This window comes from Phyllostomus hastatus, unplaced genomic scaffold (assembly GCF_019186645.2).
Source record: "Phyllostomus hastatus isolate PE091 unplaced genomic scaffold, TTU_PhHast_1.1 phas_contig_159, whole genome shotgun sequence".
NCBI classification, from domain to species: Eukaryota; Metazoa; Chordata; class Mammalia; order Chiroptera; family Phyllostomidae; genus Phyllostomus; species Phyllostomus hastatus.
The window spans coordinates 12,946,323-12,973,123 of NW_025333640.1; the positions used below are offsets into that span (position 1 = coordinate 12,946,323).

Genomic DNA, 26,801 nt, shown 5'->3' on the forward strand with positions numbered 1-26,801 from the left:
GTGTCTGAATTTCAGATGAGTCACCAGTGACATTGTTAGGTGGCAAGCATTTCCCCAGTGAAGTTCTTTCCAGTCATTCACAACAGGAATTCTCAGAGACATGTATTTTATTCAACCTGTTTGCTATTAAATCACATGCACTTTTAATATTCCTATTGCAACATAATAAACTTACACTTTATACAAATATGCTCTTTGTTCTTCCAATTTCTCTGTGCTTTAATCAAGCATTGTTAGTCTGCTAATGTAACTATTCTTTTTTGTTATGTCTAGAGATGTTCAAATTCAGACGCTATTATATAATTTTTTCAGATTGTTGGGCTTATTGTTAAACAGGCCATGCTGTTTTCCATTTATAGGATTTTATGAGATTTCTCTGGAAGTTTGTTGTTTCTTAAGGTAAATTGAGATGCTTCCTTTGATTTGGTTTCCTACCTGGTATAAATTAAATTGGAACTCAAAAAAATAAAGATCATGGATGGATGGTGTACTCTCTGTCCCTAAGACTGTCGATCAAGAGGGAAATTTGGCTTGTGATTGTCAAGTGTCTTTTTGTCCTTCTTGGTTTATGTAACACTTTCGAGTTTTGCTCTAACCGTCGGCCACTAAAGCATCATGGGGCTTGTTTCCTTTCTCTCTCCGTGTTGCTCATGGCAGCTCTCATAAACTAGTTTCTTAGGGGAGGGCTTCAGGGTTGAGTTACTGTAAGATAAGAAGTTTAATGTAGGGTAGAATTTGCCAGATGATGTTTCATAGTTAATCCCATAAGATACTTCTGGATATAAAAGATTTTATGTTAAGTACGTGTAGGAAATGCTACAGACTCTATCTTTCTTGTTGGAGATTTACGAAGCACATTAGCCTATATCCATTCTCTGCAATGTCTCCAGTTTTAAAAAAAAACTGTTTGGCTTTGCTTATTCCAACATTTGCTAAATTACTTTGTCTATAGAATTTTTTTTCCATTCTGTGGACATTTTTGAGGAGGGCTGAATCTGTCAGCCGCACAACATTGGGCAAGTCACTTAACTCTTTAAAACGTACTTGCCTCGTTTTAAAAAGGGAATGATACCTGTCTCTTTGTAAACTGAGGATTGCTATAAAAATAGTAGGTAACACCCTGAACAAAACATAATGAAGAAACTTAGAATTAAGATGTAGATTTTTTGTACTTTGAAAAACAGTGAATGAGTGGCCTGCAAAGTGCTGGCCAGGCAAGCACATTGCCCTCTATTGACAAATATCTGCCCCTTCCCAAGCCTCATTTCAAAGGGTGTTCAGTGCTTAGTGGCCACATGTTGTGCCCTATGATTCTGCCAGTGTTTCCCTACCTGGCTCGACCAACTGCCGACCCAAACATTGACCTATAGAGGCTCTATTCTGGGCTATGCTTGTTCTACCTGACTGTCCTCTCCTGTCTTGGTTTGATTCAGTGGGAGGCACACAGCAACAAAGGAAGGAGGGCAGGGGGGCAAAGAAGTAGAGAGGCTCTGAAAGACGGCCAGTAGCAAGAAGACGTTGCGCCGTGAAACAGAGAGAGCTACTGCCGCGCTCTGAGCCCCTGGCGTGCTCTTTTCCAGCACGGACTGGATTCCCGCTGCTCCAGGCTAGGCCATGCACCTGCTGAGACTTTGCTCTCTTCTATAGCCTCTTGTGTCGATGTAGTAAACTTCTATTACTTAAGCTAACCTGAACATGGTAGCTGACCAGGCAACACATTTTTATTTGTGTTTTGCAGGAAGATCAGGAAGCAGAGGGTTGGACCTGCCCGAGGAGAGGAGTAGGAGATAAGGCTTGGTGCATGTGGCCTTTCTTTGGGGTAGACCTCAGCTCCATGGCAGGTTTTCCAGTGTGGTCCTAAATTGCATGGGGGTGGTGGTGGTGGTTGGTTCTTTCTAACTAGTCGTTTATGGTGTTCTCTTGCATATGCAGTTTAAGAATCTTTGTTCTTTAATGACATATGGGTTGAGCTAATGCCCTAGAGGTTTTCTGGACCAAAGTGACCAACAAATAATCTTGTTCATCTAGGGGCCATTCATGCCCAAAGAGCAAATGCACTATGATTTCACTTACATGTGGACTCTAAAAGACTAAACAGATGAATAAACAAAGCAAAGCAAAACAAAACAGAAACAGAGTCATAGGTGTAGAGAATAAACTGATGGTTGCCAGAAAGGAGGAGGTGGGGGAATGGGTGAAAACAGCAAATGGGAGTAAAAGGTACAGACCACCAGTCATAAATTAAATAGGTGACAGGGATGTAATGTACAGCGCAGGGAATATAGCCAATAACATTGGAATAACTTTGTGTGGTGATGATGGTTACTAGTGTTATCGAGGTGATCACTTTGTAAGGTGACAACATTGTACACCTGAAACTCATGTAATATCGTATGTCACCTGTGCTTGGATAATAAAAACAAACACTTTTGCTCTGAAACAAGCCACTCAGTCTGTTTGATCCTGTCAGAATATAGACACATTATTTTAAAATAAATAATCTGTCAAAAGCTAGATTTTTTGTACCTATGTTGTAACTAGCTTACATTTAAAAAAGAAAGGTGTTTGGCAAATCCAAACTTGCAGAAGAGAAAACGTTGAGACACAAGGAAATAGTAATAAATCATTGATTTCTTAATATCCTTACATCATTCAGCAACAGACGCTCAAGTCGGCTCACCGGCAAGCCTGCGTGTTCCCCTGTCCCCCAGGCAAAGCTGGCCTCGCATCACAGATCCCACATTCTTTATGAGTTACCTGCTACTTTTTAAGGCAGACATTCTTGCCAATGTCCTAGAACGTACCCATCACTTTTTTTCTGAGATGACTGGAAGTCGTCTGGTCTCTCGGACCCATCAAAGGCAAGAATTTCTTTCTATCCCCTATTTGTTCTTGACACCCACTCTTCAAAACGATGACTACTCTGGTTTCAGGATGAGGTCCCTCAAGTAGTTCTAATCCCCACAGCCGTCAGGCTATTTTATTCTACTAAGGCCTTACTCAAGGGATCCTAAAAACCTCTGGGTGTGTTTTTGTACTGAAGTTCTGGTCACAAGACTGAGATGAACACAGAGCAGTCAAAAACAAAACCCCACATAAAAGAGAAAAGTTAAGAGTGGTGCAGGCCACTTGCAGGCAAGGGTTCTCGGGCCTGCCCTTTAATTTTACGTTGTAAAAGGAGGAGACTAGAGAGAGAGAGTAGTAATTTATGCATGAGAAGCCACAGAAACAGTTTTTGAGCGGCAGTTTTAAATATTTTTGTTATAAAATAAAACATTTTGTTAAAAAAGGAGGAAATAGTGGTAAAGATACAAATATTTACAAGTAGACGTCTTCTGTCCTGTTAATCCAATCCCTAGAAGTAGCGATGGTAAAGAGTATGATTTGTGCCTGCCCAGAAATTTTTTACATAAATGTGATTATACATAAAGTTAATTGTGGCTGGGCTACACACATTGTTTTACAATTTACTTTGTTATTTAAAATATAATTTGGATATCATATATATGTATATAAGTTTTTCTGAACTTTTTAATAGCCACATAGCATACCATAGTTTGGATGTCCATAACTAACCTTACCAATTCTTTATTAATAGAGTGTTTCTATTCTTCCCTCTGTTACAAATGATGCTTTAAGGAACATTCTTGTACATCAAGTTTTGTTCATTTGTGAGAGTCTATCTGTAGAGTGAATTACTAGAAGTGACAGTACTGGATCGGAGGATATGAGATTCTAAATTTTGGTAGACACTTCCAAATTGTCCTCCGAATATATGGTTAGAATTTGTACGTTCACCACAGGGCATGCTGAGGAGTATGTACAATGAGCTAATTTATCTTCAGCTTCAGCTCTCCTTACTTCCACGGGCTTCCTTTAAAGGCTTGGGACCTGGAAATGTATAAATGGTTCTAATAATCTTGTAAAATTAGTAAAAGTAAGCTATCGTCACTATAATTGGTAATAACTACTGTCTCTACTCTGCTTCTCTCTATATAAAATATAAACCTTTCACATCAAATGATACTCAGGAGTTATACAATCAAAAACTCAGGTATACCAGTACTATAGATGTATGCAGGGCAGTAAATTAACACAAATACTTCATTTATTTCTAGATTTTGCAATATTTATGGTGTTTGTTATCTTTTAAAAATGGATAGTGCATTAGAATTTTTCTTATCCTAAGTGGAAACTCAAGGCCATAGTTAACAGTGCACTGCTTTCCTTAAAGGCCCTCGGAAGCTGCGTGAGCTTCAGGCTCGAGGGCTGCACCCAGTGCTGAGTCGGTGAGACAGCCTGTTTCCCACGCTCTTGGCAAATATTAGGCAGTGTTAACATTTTTGTAATCATCAGTCTGACGAGTAACATGTGGTATATCATTTTTGTTCTAATTTATATTTCTTTACTTATGAGTTAAGGTGAGCATTTTTATGTTATTTCCTATAGAATTCTATGTCCAATGTTTTGCCCATCAATTGGCTGCCCCTTTTTATTTCTAGTTCATCTGTGAGAGCCCCGGGTACAGCGCAGTTCTTCGCTCGGTCAGTCATGCCACAGGTCCTGCTCTCAGTTGTCGTTGGTCCTCTAACTTTGCTTATGGTATACTTGTTTTTTAATCTCCTTCCAAAACATTTCATTGTTATTAGATTTACCAATTGACAGCAGCATTTTGACATAACAGAAGTACTACATTCAATATATTGAAGCTCAGCTATGCCTTGACTTAATTAAATATCTTTAATATTAAATAAATACAATTTAAGAAACATCAGAAACCTGGATACTTTGGCTTACTTCCTCTATGCAAAGAGATAGTTAAATGCTTTTTGTTAGAAATCAGGGATTCTAGGTAATCTCTCCCTTTTCCTTTCTCTGCGAGGTAAGTTACTCTGCCCTTGGAATTGAAGAGAGAACAGGCCCCAGACGCAGAACTTGCATTTTCGTGGCCACCCTGAGCTACCCAGGCTGCTGTCCTCCAGAGGACATGCCCCTGCCTGTATTCTCCCTGGACTGAAACACCCAAAGGGCACTTCCCGAGGTGCCTAGCTCTGTGCGGATTTTGATGAGTAAACAACGCCGACCTCATACCAAAGACAAGAGTGCCCACACGCAAGCATATTCTGCTTATTCAAAAGGCTCCCCCAGGACCACAAGCCTTAGCTAATCACCTGACTGACAAGCTACTTCTCCTCCTACGGGCCCACTTCAAATGCCACCTCAGTAGAACTTTTCTGGATTCTCCAGGAGTAATGAATCACTCTCTCATTGATGTTTCCAAAGCACATGTTTCACAGTACCCCTGTGGCACCGAAGATGTGTTACAAAGTGATGTATAATGTGCATGTTTCTACTCCATGGGACCAAGAGATTTCTGCATGTAGGAGTGTGTCTCATTCATCTTTGAATCCACAAAATCCAGCATGGCACATAATAGGTATGAAAGATATTTTTGTGGAATGTGCTTAAAATCTACAAATATGATGTATATGGAGGATGAAACAGTATACCCAAACCACCAAAAAATCTTATTATAGGTCCATTTATGACAACAGGAATGTGGTATGGGTTGTTTTGGGGATAATGGGAAATAGAACACTCTGTCAAGGAGGCAAAAACAGCGCGCTGCATGCAGGCAGATTTTATCCTCACGTCTCCCAGACCCTCCGCTCCCATGACCGAGAGCACATCCCCACTCACTCTCACGCTCCAAAGACATTGCTGCGGGGGTCTGGAGACCCTGTCTGGCTTCACCATAAGCAAGTTAACACGTTCACTGCACTACAACCACACTTTCCGTTATGTGCAAACTGCTAACATCTATGGGGAGGCAGGATTTTTGCATTAAAATGACAATACACTTACTTTAATAAATACTCATTTATATAAGTATATGTAATAAATGTCTTGGGCAAAGGCTTCAAAGCTGCCTGAACGTTCACGGTCAATGATGCGATCTGGTGACGGAAGGGAGATCCCTGGGAGAGCACCATGCCATGTGCTTCTGGCGTCCTCCCATCTGCTCGCTCTGTGGTGCAGGCCTTCCCAATAAATCTTGTGCTTGAAGTGTTTCTTGTTTATTCTTCCACACTTGCCAAAGTAGAGCAGAGTTGGGAAAGTTAAAATAGCCTGACATTTCCTTGGTTCTAGGCTTGCACGCTGACAGAGATTGTTAAAGAAACCGAATCGTTGGTTCAGTGACGAGAGCAGATGGCCCCAGGCCCTGCCACCTTGCAGCCTCATGGAGGTCAGGGACAGAAGAGCACTCACTTGGGGTCTTTATTGACATCTAGTCATTTTATCTAATCCGTGGCTTTTGTATGGTTCATCATTCACTTGGGGAAATGCATCCCACAATGACTAGTTTAAACATGTGAACTTGAGCTATAAAAGAGATAATTCATTTACTTGGAATAGATAACTCTGTAAGAAGATACTATTCATTGGATTCCTTTTCGAAGGTCACAAGGCCAGCAACATTTCCACAGCAACTCTGACAATCCCACACAGAGTTGGTTATGTTTATTCTGCTCTTGATCTACAAGCTGTTGGAATACACCACAGGTTAAAAACACCTACTGATTTTGGTACCGGTTCAAACACCATGGGTATGTCGCTGGACACATAACCTGTAAGGCATCATTGGCAGGTTTCAGCAGCCTAGTAACTGTCAGTTATTGAATGTCTAGTCAACACCAGCTGTACATAAAGTCCTCACAATAACACCTGTATGCTCATCTGTAATATACCCCAACAGAGGACTGGAGAGGTTAGACCATTTGTCCAAGATTACATATCACAGCCAGAATTCAGACTCAAGTTGGTTTGAATACAAATGTATGTCCTTGCCATTATTCTGGTTTCATTGAGTTCTATACAAGCTTGTCTAAAATATTGACACCAGTGTCACAGGTTCGATTCCCAGTCAAGGTACATGCCTGGGTCACAGGCCATGATCCCCAGCAACCGCACATTGATATTTCTCTCTCATTCTCCCTCCATTCCCTCTCTAAAGATAAAATAAATAAAATCTTTAAAAATAAGTAAAAGAAAATTGACATCCTGTATTACAAACATCTGATGTTTGAATATTTTTTAGGACACTGCCTCTCCTTCCATACCTCTGCTTTGAGTAACTGAAGAGCCAGAAATGATGGTGTCACTTGGGGACCAGAATAAGAAATTCCTTTACTTTTTCTAAGTTTTCACATGCCTTGTGTATGCCCACATGCTTTTTCTTCCTCCTTTCACTAGTAACCGATAGGCAAATTCCACCTTACAGTATTTTTTTACTTCTACTGAAATCACCATTAGTCATCTCCTTACCTGCCCTCTCTTTCTCAAAGGTTGTCCAGTTTTTAAAAATAAACAGCCCCTTTCCCTGTTACTTCTTATTCTTATTATTTAGTTTGTTTTTCTAAGAGTCTCCTAATCGTGACTGACAAATGTAAAAGAGCCAATCATGATACACCTAAAACCGAGGCCCACTGGAGTCCAGCGCTCTGGACCTGCACCGATGGTCCCTTTCAGCCAGTCTCCAAAAACTCATCTTACTCAATGCCTTTCCACAAGCACAACATTTCCCAAAAATAATGATCAAAAAACCACTTTTATAGCTCTAAAAATGTTCAGTGACTATAATTACAATGGCATTGTTTTCTCCTACTTTTCACTTTGAATGGGAGGAAAGAAGGTGAGCTGAAATGCGATGTGCTTAGACCACACAAACAAGAAATCAGCAGGATTTTGTAGCGTGCCTGCTTTGTCACATTATTTCTGATGGAGAATGCATTCCGATTCCAAGCAGCTGACAAGTAAACTGCAATTCGCTACTTTAAAAAAATCTCTCCTTCTATTCTGTTTCAGAGGAGATGCATATGCCCATTTTACTGACTGTGGATATTCGACTTGCTTTTGGGATCCTCCTGTCTTCTGGCCTCTTCCTCCCCCAGGCTCTGGGTAGATGGTAGCTTTCCAAAAGGGACCAGCTGGGAGATGCTGCACAGGCAAGGGGACATATGCCTTGGTGTGAATTTCAACTCTAAACTTTTGATTATCCATGGTTTCGTCTGTCCCACTTCCCTTTCCTTTTGCCTGGCAACTGGTAACTTCTTTATTAAACAAAATACTTTTCTTGGCTGAATAGACATATCCTAAGTAGGAAGAGTAACCTGAGGGGTTTCTCTTTAATTAGAACAGACCCAGCAGAGGGAAGGTGGTGTGAATAGGCCACTATGTTAAGAATCCAAGAACTTCTAACTGTAGTTGAAAAGAAGTTTAGTAAAAGAGGTGAGGATTTTAAGAGTGAAGATGGAAATCCATATGAGGGTATTAGATTTAATTTATCTTACCCATTTCAAAAACAGATATCATGATTTTTAAAAATCCAATGGAGCCTATAAAATAAAATTGATAGCCAAGATTATTCAGGAATCGTAATTTCACTCTGTGCCATACTTCATTGTCTCTTTTGCACAGTTGACTATTTTTTCAGCTGTAAATCTCAGAAGTAAAACCTTGATTCATATGACTATTTGGCGTGGCTCTAGACATGTAGGTGTCTTGTAAATTGTAAAGCTCAAATCTGTCAGGACAGTGACCTAGATTCCTCTTCAAGTCTGGTCCTGTAGGGCTCGTTGCCTCCCACAGCAGAATAGCCCCATTCTTCACGCCTTGGCTTCTGAACAGATCAGACTAAGTTAGAAAAGACACACGATATAAATAAAGATGAGCTTTTCTTAATACCTCAGATTGCTACCTCTGCAACAAGTGATTTGATATCTAAGAAATAAGCCACAACAGAAGAAGAGTGAGTGTGTCAAATGATAAAATCAAGTAAAATATTTTCACTTTTCTTTTTTGCTGCAGTGCGGTGATCTTCATGCAGGGGAGTTCTTGAATTTTAGGAACAGGTCAATTTGTTAAAATGTGTGCTCCTTTTCTACCAATTGTTTTTTGAGGTGCATCTTAGCATGATGTAACTAGTTTTTGAGATACACCAATATAACACAGAAACAGAAGGGCTCACACATAAATGTGGGGTTGGTAGTGTTGAGTGAATTTCATAGGTTATCCTTAGGGTTGGAGGTAAGGTTTTAGTGAAAGACTGTACTGGCAATGAGAAAGAATCTACAGCAATAAAAGTCGTGACTACCTTTTATTGAATGGCTGCAACACCCTAGGTATGCAATAAAGCAATATCTCTTATTCTTGAGTTGTAGGGAGATATTATAATCTTCTCTTTGTAAACTGGTAAATCCAGTTAGAATCAAGTGGGGAGTATCTGGCTTGCTGGGATTTGAACCTATCACCTATTCTATACAACCCCATGTTTCTGGTATCTTGATGCAGACTCACAGTATTACTAAACTTTCTCTAATACCATTGTGTGGGTACAGTATCTCTGCTGGAAAGAAGTTGGGATTTGCTTAGATGAAAAGTCCAAACTTTCTAGATCCCCTTCTGAGTGGAGAGAAAATGCTCTTCATTACTTCTTTCACCCCACACTTCACTTCATGATGTCTGTCCTTCTGCACTGAAGTACAGGTTTGCTTAGGTTTCAGTTAGACTTCAGTGTGCTGCAAACATCTCCTAAACCCCAGCCAGTCCCTTGCCCACCCTTCTCCTAGTGTTTTAGTGACCAGGAGTCATTCCTTATGCCTACCAGGGAAATAAGATTGAAAACCATAGGTCTGATACTTAGAACGCACTTAATATTTGATTGTTAATTAGAGCACATGAAGTGGTGTTGTGCCATCAGTGTTAGAAACCCAGTGTTATCCTTGTGAATTCATAGTGATATTGTAACAGTAGCGTGGTGCTGACTGGTGTCAGGATTTCTCTGTGGAAGAGAACTATTTGCTGGAAAAATTCAAGATATACACAGGAGGCCAACTGACATTCAAACTTACTTGGAGGGGTTAAGACTTCTGGCCAAGTTCTTTTCCCAAGACTTCTGGGGAGAGAACTTTGAGCTGAGGTTGCCAGTCCCAGACGTTTCAGCAAATTCTATGGCCATGTGCATTTGGTGCAAATGGACTTCCTTGTAAAAACTGGTGAAGGGCTGGATTTTACACTCAGGTTGACCAAATCTGAGGGGCCAAACAGAGGCAGCACATGTGTATGAAGAATAGAAGCAAAAAAGGGTCCAGAGAGCAAAAGCAATCTAGAATTTGAAGAAATCTTCAAGGGTTTAAGTCTCTCAGGCATGATATCAAACAAAAGAGCCCATGAGGCTTAATTCTCTCTGTGTCAGGAAGGCTCAGCGAATGCCTGGATTACAATATAATTTAGCAATGAAGCTCGGGGTGGCTCAGTGGATTGAGTGCTGGCCTGAGAACCAAAGAGCTGCTGGTTTGATTCCCAGTCAGGACACATGCTTGGGTTTCAGGCCAGGTCCCCAGCAGGGGGTGCGTGAGAAGCAACCACACACTGATGTTTCTTTCCCTCTTTTTCTCTTTCCCTTTCCCTCTCTCTAAAAATAAATAAATAAAATCTTAAAAAATAATAATTTAGCAAGTAAGCTTCTCATCCTTAGTTAACTCCCAAAACTTCTCTTTCCTGTCTTTGCTATAGAATGCCAGTTCTGAAAAGAAATGTCAACCTGTGAGCCCTCACTCTTACACTTTCAGATATAAATAGACTGGCTCAGTGACCACACTCAGAGAGTGGTGGGGGAACGGCGGACCGGGTTATCCAGGGAAGACGACCTCATGGCTTGCCAGGAAAGCACGGGCAGGGGTCCTCACAGGAGGAAATGAATAAGGAGTCATCTTTAAAAAAGTGACTCAGAATTCTGACTCAGAGGGATTTGGGCCAACTTCTGATCTCATCCTGGAGCTTCCTAAGGCACCTGGGCTGTCCCTGGAGGTCTCCTACCTAGACTGGGGCTTGGGTCACACCTGTTTGGCCCTGAGGGGATGCGCTGACAGAAACCCTGCCTGTGGTGGGGTGATGCAGCTGTTCCCATTAGATCAGACGTGGATCAGAGTGATGGCTCTTCTAGAAGCATGACTTATCATATATTTCAATCACGAACAACAAATGACGGCACATTCGAGAGCTTTAAAGATGATGCAGCCGTTCCCTGCTCAGGGGGGCCAGTTCTGAGAACCAGTAAGTCAGTGTTTGACAATAGCTGGCTTTACGCTAGAAATGTTGTTTTATTAGCTGGAGTTTTACAGAAATCCTTACTTTAAGTTTTGATCCAAACGTGAAAAATCATTGTCAAATTGAGAACTGAATTTCATGTAAGGTTGTAAATTGAGTGTTTTGTACAAGGAAATGCTTGAAAGAAGAAATTGGCTAAAGGAAAATTTTACTTCAAGGGGTTTTTGATAGAGATTAAACCAGGCTGTTCCTTAGAACATCTCATTCATTCTACATTTAAAAAATTAATTTAGTGAAGTAACATGAGATGAATTATAAACCAGAGTCTGCTTTCAAAAAGAGTATCAGAAACGATTTTCTTTTCTCCATAAATATCTGCAGACAGCCCATCTGGGGTTGATGAGGTAGGCAAACAGGCTTTAAAAAGCTCCCAGTCCTTCCCCATCCAATATTTCTTTGCCTTTGAAGCTTTTTGGAAGAATGGGCCAGCTTTACAGCTTAGGCGGTTTGGCTCCAGGGATTTCCCACAGATCCAAACTCCCTACCAGTGATGCTGGTGGGGAACTGGGAATGGGATCTCGGAGAAGAAAGCAAATGCGTGAGTCAGAATTGCACAAACGTATGAGATCACTGTGGAGAGGCCTGTGGCTGCTGCACAGCGTTCTCAGACCACACTGGAGACTGACCCAGATCCAACGGGGCCAGTTTGGACCACGCTCATCTTAAGAGCGACTCAACCCAGTTTCTGACTAAATGCATTTTTTTTTGTGGAGAAAGACAGCAGAACACCAACCTCTTGTGACTGTCCTCACAGTCCTCATCTTTTTCCCCTGGTCCTCTCACCTTGCCTTTTGAGTCTCCCCTCACGCACCCTTTCTATGCATTCCACTGACTTTTAATGAGTCATCTGAGCACAGCTGGGCCAAGTGGTGACTCTGTCCTTTGGCTGTCAAGAATGGCAGGAGAGTTGTTCCCCAAGCTCAGTGCATGTAGTAGATTCCCGTATGGTAGGGAATGGGGACCGGCAGTGGAATTCTCACTCCTCAGTACTGCTGGTTAGGACTTGGTACATGAGAGGATGAGTAGAATAGGAAAGAAAGCAGCTGGCAAGGGTTAACCTTAGCAATGCACAAGGCGATCTGAGCTTAGAGAAAAAAATGGAAAAGTTGGGAGGAATTGGCAAAACTGGACCCTCCCTCCCCCACCGCCCCGTCATGGCCTTCATGTCCACCTTCCTTAGCGCCAAGCCTCCCCGCACTTCAAGGTCCCTGGCAGCGCCTGTGCTGGGCAGCCCTTCCTGGGAAATCTGATGTGCTGTCTGCTGCTGCAGCCAAGCAGGGCTGCTACTGAATGATGTCAGCACTTCCTGTTCTTCAAGGGCAAAAGGGTGTGTCCCAGTGCACCAAGTGAAAGGTAAAAATGATTTCACATTCAAGGCAATGATTTGACCAGATGCCGCCTACGTGGCCTTCAAAAAACTTCTCTTTTGGTGATGGCCTATCATGACTCCAGGATTTTCCAAATTCCTAGACTCTTGAAGACCTTTCCAGCTGCCATTCTTTGAAAGTTTAGCAGATTATTTGTTTAGATCTCTATACCAGGGTTTCTCAGACCCAGCAATATTAACATTTTGGGCTGGAGGATTCTTTGCTGGGGGGGCTTTCTAGTACATCACAGAAAGTTTAAGCAGCATCTCTGGCCTCTGCCTTCGAGATGCCAGTAGCATGCCCTGTGCCATGAGTTGTGACGGCCAAAAATGTCTCCTAGGGGCAAAACCACCCTCCCATGGAGAAGCACTGGTCTGCGCTGATACTGTGCGGGACGCTGCACTTCTTCACTTTACTTGTCACAAGCTTTTCCTGGTCTTAATCTCTTTGCTCTGAGGAAACATTTTTTTTTGCAAGGAAGTCCAGGAGAAAATATCTTTTAAGTCTGCAAAAGCTTTAATGGAGAGCTGAGAGACTGAATTGATGACTTGGTAGATTAGGGTTAAATTAGGCCTGTCCCGCAGATGCCCAAATTGCCCTCATAGGCATGACCCTTTTGAACCCAGGAGGCAATAAACTTGGCTGCTGGGAGCACTGGGCTGACTGATGACCAGAAATTGGGTTTATAATTAGAATCCAATGCTAGGTTCGAATCCATACTTGGAACCTGATTCAACTTACATTTTAGCCTCGCAAGTCTATCAATGTCTAGCTAACTCAGTTTTATGAGTTCTAAAGTAAAGATAGAGACTTGTCCCCTTTCGCCAAATTCCTAAATTAATGATCAGCTGGGGCAAAGGTAACTGGGACCAGCCTCTAGGCGATGGTCAGTTCTGGGCTGTGTTGCCTGATGGAATCCCAAGTTGAGATTCAGTGATGAGGTCTAATGGGGTGTGTTAAAAAATGTGCTCTATATTCTTCAAAGAGGAGTTGCAATATACATTTGGGACATTGTCATTCTCTAGTGGTTTGCCGTGACTTTGGGAAACACTGGAAAAAGGGGTACAGGCTCAGTTTTCTTTTTGGTGGGACTGGAAACAGAACCCTGATAGTTATTGCTTGGATGGAAGGCCATTCATTTTCTTTTTTCAGGTCTCTTGAGAACCAGGAGAGATGTAGTTTACTATGCCACCTAGCTATCTTAGAGTGTTCCTCACTTGGGCTAAACTAAAATTTTTCAAAGACACTTCTTCCCAATTTCAAACCAAATTACCAGAATGTAAGCCAATTGCTAACATCCAAACACAGCTTTAGTGGATAGACCTACAATGCGAGCATTACTCTTTTGGGTTTCAGAGAAACGAGTTTATCTAGCCAATGCTATCTCTTTCCTGACGTTCTGCCATGCAATAGACCTTAGATCCAATATTTTAAAATGGTACCTCAACTGTGTGAAAATCACAAATCTGGTCTCCTAAATGTGCCAAGAGGAGTCTGCAAGTCCACTTTCACATTGTTCTGAAAACTTGCCTCCTGTAAGTAAGTGGGGGCTGCTTGTTCTAGTCCCTGCCAGGGAGATTTTCATCAGTTATCGTGTCCACATGCTCCCCCAGCTGGTGCCTCGGAGAACAACAGGCTGCATGCCTGATGGGCCCAGGGCTCTCCAGATTGAAGGGTCTGGGCCAGGAGCACACGTGATGCCTGTGCACTGGGGGCTGGATTCCCAGTCTCTCTCCCTTTTGTCTTCTGTGGAAGAATGCCTTCATGTGTAGTCATTATTGTGTAGGTGACCTAGGAGATGGCCCTAATCCTTACTTCATAAAGAATCAGCCCTGGCTGGTGTGGCTCAGTGGATTGAGTGCTGATCTGTGAACCAAAGGCTTGCTGGTTCAATTGCCAGGTTGCAGGCCAGCTGCCCAGTTAGGGGATGGGTAAGTGGCAACCACACATTGATGTTTCTCCCTTTTTCTTTCTCTCTCTTTTCCCCTCTCTCTAAAAATAAGTAAATAAAATCTTAAAAAAGAATCTTAGAGGTGTTAAGTTACTGGAGAGAAGTCAGGGTAAAAGCACAAGGCTGTTTTTAAGTCTCTTTCAGGGATCTACCAGCTTGACTGAATCTCCACTGTTAGTCACACCTCTAATGTCCTTATCCATAAAATGGGTTAGTAATATCTTGTCCCCCCTTCCCTGTGTTGCACTGACACACACACACACACACACACATATTACACATTCTCACACTTTTACATACACTCACATATTCTACTTCTACTTGCACACAAACCACTCACAAGGTTGATGTGAGATTGAGCAGGATAATAGTTATGAAACAAGTTGGAAAACTGTAACAAGCTATGAACTTGAAATATTGTTGTTTTTATGCATCACAGAGAGTATATCCTGTGGGTCTTACATCTTGAAGAGGCTGCTTAATACATCGGAGACATTACCTCTGTTATCGACTAGAATTTTTTTCTAAAACAAGCATATCTTCTTGTCAATTAGAATTTCTATTATAATACCTAATTTGAATTTTCATTATAGAAAAACTGTTTGCCATTGTTTGGAACTGTTATAAAATAGCTAATAGATAGGGAAAAACCCCAGTGGAAAATGTGTACTCTGTGTGTGTGTTGGGGGGGGGTTCTTATTGAGGGAATATTATGCTCACTGTGATACTTCTAGTACCAGGACAAGAGTAATTGTCTGTTAAATGAATGAATGAAAATATATAATAATTTTTCATTAAACAATCCCTATCCAGTCTATTCATATTCTTAGCTATTAAAGAATTCTCCATTACACAGTGAATTCTCCATTCACATTTCAATGTTCCCATTCAGAAACACAGTTGGGTATTCCTAAAGTTTATTTATTTTTTGAAATAAGTAAACCTTAAGATTAAGAAACAAACAAAGATTAAAACAGAGGACATTTAAACAATGTCTCTGACATGCTTGGTGATTCAGATAGAAAAAAATTTTTTAGATGCTTTAAAAGTAACATTTATTTTATATAGCCCACTTTTCATGAGCAAATCATACAGATTAACTGTTAACATGTTTTAATAAGGGCTTAAGTTGAAATCTAAATCAAAAGATAAAAAAGACAAAATTATTTTGGGGGGAGGCTCCAAGAAAGACCATTCATGAACATGTCTCTTTAAAATTCTATTTGTTTGATGCGTGAGAACCACAGAAGGTATCACCTTCATTATCTGGCACCTGTTCCATGTCTGCAGGTATTCCAATCGATCTCAACAATAACGCTATAGCAGTTCAGCAGAGGGATGCTTAGGAGGTGTGGAAATCAGAATCTATTAATATTAATTGCTATACATTAAATTTGAAGGAAAAAGGTGAAAAAACTTAAGGGCCTTAAGTCACTACATGATCTAGGGTTAATTTTTCCACAATGTCCACCTATAATGGTTTCAGATCACACAAAACCACACTGGACGTAAGTAGACTAGAAATGGCATCTGGTCTCGGTACATCCCTTTTAGATAACTATAAGTGAAACCTCACTTTAGACGTTCAAGGCAGACACTTAGCAAAACATCCTCCTTGGTCTTCTGTTCCTTGGATAGTATGATAAATATGTTCGAGCTGGCTAACATATTTACAAGAGACTTATAGTCCTATCAGGGAGAAAAAATGAGAAACTTTCCTAGTACGTATGCTGTTTATTTTTTTATATAAACTCTTGTCATTTTTATTATATGTGTTATTATTTTATTATCACGTCCAGTCATCGGCCCCAGTCCTTCATGGCTTCCAAGGAAGGGTGAAGTAGTGGACACAAGTGTAATGAAATCACCCAAGTAACAGCTCGATGTCTTCTGTGCTCGGGCCCTGGCTTAGGTTAGGGGCAAAACCACATGTAATATAAAATTATGTTTTAAATATCAGGTAAGAAAACATTTTGAGAAAATTGTTGATGTAATAAAAAAAGCCTTCTTAAGCAACCAGTTCATCTTCACAGTTGAGATATGGACAGATGCTGGTGTTTTATTTGTCATTTTTCCTTTTGAAACTTATTTTAGAAACACGGACAAACTATTTTTGTTTTAACCACTGAATATCATTTGCATATTTATGTTTACCTACTTCAATATATGTTGATTTATACCTACTTGTGCACATACATATTACATACTTTTAAAGGCACTGCTGCAATAGCTGAGTATTCCCATATTTTTCAAGTTCAATTTCTCAAACATTCACAGACTGAAACTTAGCCATTGGTTGCATTTGATAATAACGATGGCTGACAGTCATTCAGTACCTATTATGTGCTTCAATAAAGAATTTCATTTAATATTCAGGATATCCCTCTGGGGGAGACATCATCCTTACTCACATTATATGAAGGTACAAAATGATGCTTAGGGAGATTAAGTAACTTTCGAACAGTTGGACTCTACATGGTGCAGCCAAAACGAGTGCTATTAACCACTGTGGCCAATGACCTTGATGCCCTCCCACTGCGGGAGAGTTAATGGGACTTCCTAAGGACTGAAAGCAAGGTCTGCCTCAGGTGAAAGTATAGAGCTAAAGTCTGTTTTTAGTTACTTTTCCTTTATCCCTGTCTCTGGTCTCCATTTGTTCTTTTTTTTTTTAATCTAGGAAAACCCTTTCCCTAGTTGAAAAATAGAAAACTGCTAGGAGTTAGTTAAAACTTGAAATTGAAATATACAGAGGGTACCAACTGAAAATCTACAGAACAGAGGTTCACCAAATGGAAGTGGGTGTACCTTAAATAGTTTTGTCAAATGAATTTGGGGAATCCTGAGTTTGAAAATATAAACAACTTTATCATAGGTTTCTTTCCCCATAACATTAGGCATCTATCTTCTTTCTATCTATCTATCTATCTATCTATCTATCTATCTATCTAATCATTTGTGTGTGTTCTTTTTTCCATAAATGCATAACCATTTTCCACACTCATTATCTAGAACACTAATTTTGGAAATGCTTTTGTAAGGCTATTTGATTCAGAATTACATTTTTTGAAGCTCTAAATTAATGGAGGATATATGTCCAAGGAAACCGCCTCCCCTAGAAGATAATGTAGAGCAAACAAACATTATTTTTAAATTTCAAATTAGCAAGTTTTTCATAACCAGCCCAGACCACCTTGTCCCAGTATGTTCTATATCCAAAGGAAGCATGCATTCAGTTCAAAGAACTTTTAAAAGTCATTGGATCATTACAGAGGTTTCTCCAAGAAGTAACGGTGCTTTGCACACCTTCCTAAACTTCCTCATTCACATCTCCCCTCTTTCCGAAGTCCCACTGCTCAGGCAGCTGCTGAGCTCTTGGCTTTTCTCTTCTTTGGCCTGCCTCCTCCTACTTGCTTTCTCCTTCTCTTTCTCTTCTCATCCTCTCTTGTCTAGTGCCCTTCCAGAGTCCCTGGAATGGAATGTCTTTTCCTGAAGATCAACATTGCCTCTCTTTGTTTTTGTGAATTGCCTCTCTACTCTCCCCTCCTGTCCCTAGCACAACACCCGTTTCTGTTGAGAGGGAAGGGAACTTGCAAATATTTTTGATATATTTTAAAACCTTCCCATAGAGGAGAAACTTGGATTAAACTAGACTAAAAAGTGTTGATATAGAAGGTCAGTTTATTTGTATTTCTTCAAAACATTTGACATTAATATATTGAATTTCATAGAAAGACCCCCATGTTTTATATACCAATCACTTTATGTACACAGAGAACTAGAACACTGCCGCAAGCACATTTCCTCCCAGTACGCACCACAGAGCACCACAGATCATCAGCAATAGAATCATCTGAGGTTGCTCATTAAAAATGCAGATATCTGGGTTCCAGCATAAGTTTACTGGAATGGAATCCTGTGGCAGGATCTGGGAGGCAATATTTTAAAGATTTTCATGTGATTCGAATCATCAGTCAGAGAAGAGAACTCAAATGTAGTGGAAGACCAACAGCAATGGTATCTCTTGGGTGCTTTGTAGAAATGCAGAATCTTAAACCCCACCCCAGGCCCAGTGAAGCAAAATCTGCATATTAACTAGATGCTCTGAGATTCATAGGTGCATTAAAGTTAGAGAAGCACTGACACTGGGTGGTTAAAGGGTGGTTTCTGGGCCACTGTAGCAGCATCACTTAGGAACTTGTTGTTAGAATGCAGATTCTTAAGCCTCAATGCAAACTCTGATCAGAGAGGATAGAGTTTGACTTGGGGGATAGCTAGGGTGGAGCTCCAGTTGTCTTTGTTTTAATAAGCCTCCAGCTGGTTCTGATATATGGAAGAGCGAGGGAACCACTGCTTTACCCTTTTTCTTAAACACCTTAATGACAAGCTCTCATTATGTTTACTCAAGGCAGATAGTCAGTGGGAGGCAGATACCTGTTTTGCAGACATCGTGATCAAGAAGCATTAACTAGCATCTCAAGGGCTAATTCAGCCTTTGGTCCCAGACACTAAAATAATTGCAGCATTATTTACAGTCACCAAGATATGGGAGCACCCCAAGTGTCCATCAGTGGATGAGTGGGTAAAACAATATGGGCCATTTACACAATGGAATACTACTCAGCCATGAAAAAGAGGAAAATTTTACCCTTTGTTACAGTATGGATGCACCTGGAGAACATTATGCTAAGTGAAATAAGCCAGTCAGAGAAAGACAAATACCATATTATTTCACTCATATGTGGAATCTAATGAACAAACTGAACTAACAAGCAAAGTAGAGACAGATTTATAGAGAACAGGATGACAGCTAAGGTGGGGGGAAGGTAGGGTGTGGAGGGATAGAGCAAAAAGAAAAAAGGACTCATGGATATGGACAACAGTGTGGCAATTGTGGGGGGTGGGGAAGAGGGTATAAGGGTCTAAATGGTAATGGAAAAATATACAATGAAAATCATTTAAAAAATAGCAGATATACAATTGGGAAAAGACAGATAATAAAATACTGATGAATGTTGATTTCCATTTTTCAGTCAGAGAGTGATCAATATATTCTATGCTTGAGAAATTTATCTAGCTTTAATCTTTTACTTTAGCTTCCCCTCTACCGAGTATTCAGAGCAACTGTTGACAAAGCCATCATATTATGAGTTCTGTGTAGCATCTGTTAAGTTCTACTTTGAAACATGACCAACCTCCAACTCAAATTCAGGACAAAGGAGTAGGGTACTGAGTATTTCTTTTTCTTGTTTACATAAAGGGGGAACTGATAATATAAAGATTTGGGGGAATGAATGCTTCATCATTTGGCTGGTTATTGAGTGCCTACTGTATGTCAGATGATATCGTATAATAAGAATTCAAAGATAAAAAGACATACAGTCTATTAGACAAACGGTAAGCTGAGTAAGTTCACTACAATATGGTGCATTGTATAATGGAGGCATGAAATGATCATTATAACCAGTGGCCTAAAAGCAGTTTGAAGATAGATTGGAGGAAGGTGAAAACAATGAGTAGAAAGACCAGTAAGAAGGTACTGTACAAATTTAAGCAGGAGGCTGAGCAATGGCAACATGTAGAAGAGACATCCCTGCAAGCATCTTGTGAAACAGAATGAGTTCCAATCAGCTATTGACCTGTTGCCCTCACTAGAGGTGAAAAGTGACTCAGGTGATTCAAAATATTTTTTTCCAAAATAAAAAAAGCCTCTGACTTTGAAAGGTTTTATAAAAATCATATTTTAAAAGATTCAACAAATCTCTGATGCTTTTCAACATATTATTTTTATTATTCCCAGCATTCCATACCTATATTGTTGATGCCAGTACTATGCTTAATTAAGCACCATGACAATATCAATAAGAGTCAGAAAGCAAGATGTGGCACAGAGCATCCAAAAATGCAGCTCTCCTGGCAAGCTAAGGATAAACCTTGCAAAAAAAAAAAAAAAAGAGAGAGAGAGATGTTTCCCAGAAATAGTTTTTCTTTAACTAAAAGATCCAAAAGCAAGAGGTTATATTCCAGGGATAAATGAGCATAGTGATGACGGTAATGTTCGTAGTCTCCAGCACTGGAGGCATAGTATCAGGGTTCATATGACATACCGATGATGCGATGCTGCTTCATTCATTTTAAGGAGGGCACCCTTATGCTTTCTCATTACAAAATGAACAGAGGTTAGGAAAGAGGGCCTCCTATAAGTATGACTTTCTCCAAGGAGCCCTGTCCACCATGGTTCCTCTCCAGCTTTCCATGTTCCCTTAGAATTCTTTGCATTTTTCCATCATAGCACTCATCCTTCTATTGTCTTTTTCCCCACTGATAAAAGCCAGAAGGGTGTTTGGGTTATATTGACTTATAAGACCATCCATCTTCTTAGCCATTCATTCATTCATACTCTATTCTAGATGCTGCTTTAGGTACTGGAGATACAGCATTGGTAAAAACAGACAGACAGACTTCCAGTTAAAGGACTAGAGGAAGGACATGGATAAACATATACAGAAGAAAATAAAATAATCTCAGATAGCAATGAATGATACACAATTAAAAAAAAAAAACCAAGGCAACAGCATGGGACAAAATGGGGTGGGAGAGAAATCCTTTAGCTAGAGTGTTCAGAGCTGGCCTTGCTGAGATGGTGATTTTTGAGCTGGGGCCTGTGACCATTTGAAGACATGGGCTTTAGATAGTGTTCCAGGTAGAAGTAACTGTAAATGCACAGGCCCTGAGATTTCCTATGCTTGGAAATCTTAAGAAATAAAAATTCAATTTACTCAGAACATAGCAGTAGGAGTTAGATGAGGAAAAGAGTGTTAGATGAGGTTGGAGAGGTGCATAAGCTCTAGCCTTACTTGTAGACCATATTAAGGACAGTGTCCTTTGTTTTACATGCAACAAAAAGTCTCTAGTGGGTTACAAGCAAGCTAATGTCATGATCCAATTTATATTTTTAAAGGACCACTCTGACCACCATATGGAACACAAAAGAAGGTCTATTTGGAAGGAAGGTAGCTGCTGATGTCCAGGGAAGAAGATGATGGTTTGGACCAGGTTGAGCAGTGGAGGGGTTCAGATCTGGAGGGTATGCCAATGGGCCTTGGTGATGTAGTAGACTGTGGAGGAACGAGAGCCTGACTCCTAGGCTTGTGTCAGGCATCTGGGTAGATGGAAGTGTCACTTACTGAGAAAGTAAGAGGAAGATGTTGGGAAGTGGGATGTTAAATCAAGTGTTCATTTTTGGACAAATTCAGTTTGAGAGGACTATTAGACATCTGTATATTCTGGAAGGGCTCAAGACACCAGAATAAATCAAATGGTGAGGAGTCCTTTTAATCTTTTTCTTCTTAATATTATTAAGAAATTTTTATTCTTAATAAAATATTAAAATCCTGGCCTTTGGAGGGAGGGGGACCTGAGTCTGCACCCTGTGTTCCTATTTAATCAAACATGCCATCCTGGATAATTAGCCTCTTTGGGTCTTAGTTGTTAAAGCTGACAGATGTCTACCTCATTGGACTGTCTGGAAGATTAAATTAGATTGAGTATGTGAAATTCTTCATGGGGTGCTTGCTTGGAACACAGTGAATGTTCAACAGTGATGCCCAAAACTGATTATTTTGATGGTGGTAATGTCCTTGTTAAAGGGACAAGGGCAGTGGGGGGCTTCCCTGACAAATAGAGGGAGTCACGTCCGCTGCATGGACCACTGAGTCAAGGACAGGAAGTCTATCTTTCAAGTAAGCAGTGTCTTTCTGTTCAAGCTTTAGGTTTCTGTTACTTCAGGTTTTATGAGGGCCAAGCCTATTCCCCAAGTTAACGTATGGTACATAGAATTTGTTCTGATCATGAATAAAATATTTCTTTTTGCATATAAAGTTCTTAAACATGTTTTACTAAAACACGCAGTTGACCCTTGAACAGCAGGTGTTTGAGCTCCGCAGGTCCACTTACATGCACAGTTTTCAATAAATACTAGAAGTGTATTTCCTCTTCCCTATGATTTTCTTAATAATATTTTTTCTATAGCTTACTTTATTGTAAGACTACAGTATATAATATGTATAATAGCATACAAATGTATTAATTGACTGTATTAATGTGCTATTAGTACTTAAGTTTTGGGGGAGTCAAAAGTCATGTGTGGATTTTCAACTGCATGGGGTGGGCAGGTCAGCACCTTGACCCCCGCGTTGTTCAAAGGTCAGTTATATGTAACAAAAAAATTTACCATTTTAACTCTATTTAAGTGTAAAATTCAGTGGCATTAAGTACATTCATATTATTGTGCAACCGCCACCACCGTCTCTCTCCAGAACATTTGCCTTCCAAAACTGAAACTCTGGAGCCATTTAACTACACCTCCCCATCTCTCCTCCCCAGTCCCAGCAACCATTACTCTACTTCCTGCTTCCATGAATTGACTACCCTACATATCTCATACGTAGAATCATGTAGTATTTGTCCTTTTGTGCCCAGCTTATCTCACTTAGCATATCTTCAAGATTCATCCCTGTTGCAGCATGTGTCAAATTTCCTTCTTTTTATGGCTAAATACTACTCCATTGTGTGTATAAACCACATTTTGTATATCAATTGGTTTGTCAATAGACCCTTGGGCTGTTTTGGCCTTTTGGTTCTTATGAGTAATGCTCTTATGAACATGGATGTACTACACAGGAGGTTTTGTGAAGCAGTATATTCAGTTGCTTATTAATTTATTTACTTATTTTTGCCTTCAACAAATATTCCTGCAAGTGCTTACTCAGGCCGGCAATGATGAGGCTTCTATGCAAAAATTCTATAACTCTGCTACTTGTTCGCAATATTCTCAAGAGGCAATAAAATTATTCAGAACATTAACTTCTGTCCAGGTTTAAAATGTGCAGAGCAAACTTTCAGACCCTTTAGTTTAGCAATTCACACAGCAAACAATTTTTAAAAGATGGTGTTGTATATGGCACAAAATTCGCCTCAAAGAATTTTCAGGCTGCCCCACAAAACCAGACTTATAAAGAATGCTATAAATTAGATAATAAGAGGAATAGAGAAAGCCAAGTGGCAAGTTCTTTATAATTTTCACAATTCTGGGTCTATGAAAAGTAACTTATATTTTAGAATTTAGATGACGTCAGGGATTGTCATGAAATTTTTTCCCTTAGATATACCTTAAAACTACTTGATTGGTTGATAAATTATATAACTACTAACCTTATGTTCATTGTAGCAAGCCAAGTCTTAAAGTGGATGAATTTGATTAACTTGGAGATTAACTTGGTGCTCAAATTTAGAAAAGAAAGTTCTTTTAGTTATAAAATGAATCCCATTAGAATCTCCTACTTAGAGAGTTCACAGATTCACACACAGAATGACAGACAAATTGGCTGGCAAGTGTTCAGAGCGTGTGCTGCAGAGTAAATGAAGTAGAAGAAAAAGAGGCAGCTGTGGTAACCAGTGCAAGAGGGGAGAAAAGAGAAATGAATGGTAAGGGTGGATAGGATGAAGTGCCAAGTCAAGTCACCGCCCCAGAGGTTTTAAGATGTCTATGTTTCTTTCTTAGAACGAGAACCCTGCCATCATTTTGAAAGAATAGAGCCAAAAAAATAAGTTCCAGAGAGTAAAAATCAAGATTACAAAACTGAGTCAGGCATAAAGCCTAAATAAATGTTTCATAAAGCATATATTTATGTTCACCTCTTTGTTATCTCTAAAATGTGATTTGAGAAGAAATGCAGAAGAGAGAAAACTTTTCCAATTTTAGGTATGTTGGAGGGTGAAAACTGATCAATATTCAGAAATTTACCAAGAGTGTCAATCTAGGACAAAAATGAATGTGAACAGCTGTGTTCCACAATGTGACCTTAGGACATTGGACCTTTAATATTTCCATAATATGACTGTAAAAAATATGTCCCTCTAGCCTTATTTGCTTCCCTTAATGGATAATGCCTCTGGCTTGGATCTTTGTGTGGAAAAAAAGGCTCTTTTGTCTCATAAAATGTTACAGATGCTGCTATGGTAACACACTTTAATTTTATTCCTATCTCAGAAGATAAACATGGAAAAACGCAATTGGCAATTTAATCTAATATTTAGCATTAGCTTTAGGTCCACAGAACATTTTGGTTTTTGTTTTTAAGGAACATTGGAACTTTTGTTAACCTGCTGTACTCAATTAAGCAGAATCCTAAAGCCCTGTCTAAAAGGTATTACTCTGCCAACTGAAAAATACCATGTGGCCAAGTTTCAAAACCCACAGGGGAAAGAAAGCATGCTGTGTCTATGACAAAATTCTTAGGTGGCCAGAATGAGTTTGCATTTGTGGGAATTTTCTTTTGAGCTAAAAACAAAAACTAAACATCTCAGCATTTATAAAGACAGTATCAATTTCGTTTGAAATAAAGCCCATCAGTGAATGGAGAAAGAATGATTGAACGTTTTTTTTCCTGTTTGCAAACCTTGCAACACATTGCCTTAAGACCTTTGACATTAAAGCAAGTTGTTGACTTTGCACTCAGTAAACAACCAAGATTCCTGTGCCCCGAGGAGGTAATTTGAAGCCCCAATTCCCCGTTGAATTACAACAATATACATTGTACACAGGAGGCAGAGGCTTCAAAGCTTGCCAGCATCATAAAACAAGACGAAAAGATCAAGTAGAAGGAAAGACACGGGAAACCTGGTCAATATTGCACTGAATCTTGTGATATTTCGTTTAGAAATGCAAAAAGAAACCAGCCTCCACCAATGTTTTTAAAAAGCTCATGACTGCAGTTACTCTCACTTCACAGTTTTTGTTAAATTTGCTCTTCTGTGATATAACAGCTTGGTAGCAGATGAGTTAATGAAGGGCACAGTCAACAAAGTTTCAGTTACAAAGCAGCAGGGGTCAAACCTGATTGTGATTCACCACACGCCACACTAAATGGTTCCAGGGTGTCCGTGCTCCTAGAGTCTTGGAACCAGGTGCCTGGTCCAGCCATTAAATGATGAGAAAACATGCAGCCTGCTAAATTTCAGTTACTCTAGAACTTTCTACAATAATAAAAACCATCATTGCTATTGATTTATACACTGACATGTAGAAATATCCATAATGACTATACTAACACTATAGTACTTTTCAAATACCACAATATATACAAATTGCCAATAATTAAACTGAAGGGCCTACCTAAGTTGCTCTTGAAGCAAACTTCAGCACTTTGTAATATTTTCCCTTCATAAAAGTCCTCAAGTATTTACAGTCGGTAGATGAGATCATACTCTTGAAATGGTCAAGACTGAATGAGAGGGGAACAAGAGTGAAAGAGAAGTTGTTCGCACTAACACTACTTGTACTGAAAAGGCTTGACAGCACTATCTTGGCTCTCATTGGCCACTCGGTGGCCGAAACAATATTTGCCCAGTTGCTATGTAGAGAGGGGTGGCTGCCAATTCACTTCACTAATAGGTCTGAACCTGGCCTTTGCAGATAAGAGTGGTTATTGTTTGAGTTAATGTGTTTGCTGATAAGATGCTCACCAATGAAGGTGAAAGGGATATTTTTCTTTTGTGATACACTGTAGGGCTGGTATGGACATTTCTCTGCTACTCTCCAAATTCTAACAGCTGTCACAAGAAGTAAACCAAGAGATGACTTCTGTTTTTTTTTTGGTTGTTTTTTTTTAAGACTCTTCCCTTTTAGGAATTCTTATCTAAAAACCACACAAATTTTTCTTTATAAAGGACCCCATGCCTAAAATGTAAAAGAATAATTCATCTATCCCAACTCTGAGAACCCATTAAAATATAATTAAAGCAGTATATAGTGACTTTACACACACACACACAAATTATTTTTAAACGTTTTCTTAGTGGAGGTTTACATTAGGAACATTGCCCCAGATTTCAAGTGAAGCACTTTGGAGGTGTGCACACACATGCACACAGTATACACACACTCCACCACCCAACTGTGTGAGCACACATAATGCACACATATGCATGCAAGTTTGAATAACACAGGACTAATGTAAAGCACATGCCAATTTAGGCAGGATTTAAAAGAAATTCAAAGGCAGATGTTTCTCTTTTTGCGTTTAGAGAAACATCCTACTATTTTTTCAACTTATCCTGAGTGTGAGTGCATTTTTGTGGGATTGTGTGAGGGAAGACTGTTTAGGTTCTGAATTTGACTCCATGTAATGAAAAGAGGCACATGAAAACAAGCATATTAGGTATGTCTTTAACAAATAATTTTGAGTAATGGTTGTAAGTGTGCCAAAAACTAAGAGAAAAATGGAATAAATTATTTATCTTAACAACTAGGATGC

The 26,801-nt window shown here is 39.8% G+C and overlaps 1 protein-coding gene across 4 annotated transcripts in view; it reads right to left on the bottom strand.

Moving 5' to 3' along the window:
• PALLD (palladin, cytoskeletal associated protein) overlaps positions 1-26,801 on the bottom strand; it is a 354,974-nt gene that overhangs the window by 260,261 nt on the left and 67,912 nt on the right. The window contains exon 1 of one of the 4 annotated variants that reach the window (XM_045830998.1): positions 25,661-25,780. The exons of the other annotated variants lie outside the window; for them this stretch is intronic. The gene's annotated coding sequence lies outside the window, so the exon portion shown is untranslated. Of the gene's footprint in view, positions 1-25,660; positions 25,781-26,801 lie in introns of those variants that run through there. 4 annotated transcript variants of the gene reach the window in all.